We start from the raw sequence: 229 nt of genomic DNA on the forward strand, positions 1-229 counted from the left end.
AATTAATTTTTTAAAGAGAAAAAATTACCTGTTAAATATTGTTCCTTTAAATTTTTTTTAGCCTAAGTATCGTTCTTCAATTACTAATACTGAAGAATTGAAAATTAGTTTAAGATTAATTATTTTTACTAGTTTAAGGTTTGAAAAATTAGTTTTTACAACGTAAATTTGTATTTTTATTATTTATTGAAATCTGACTGCTAATAAAAGCCCTCAATTAATTACGCAA

This window comes from Lycorma delicatula, chromosome 3 (assembly GCF_047948215.1).
Source record: "Lycorma delicatula isolate Av1 chromosome 3, ASM4794821v1, whole genome shotgun sequence".
Lineage (NCBI taxonomy): Eukaryota > Metazoa > Arthropoda > Insecta > Hemiptera > Fulgoridae > Lycorma > Lycorma delicatula.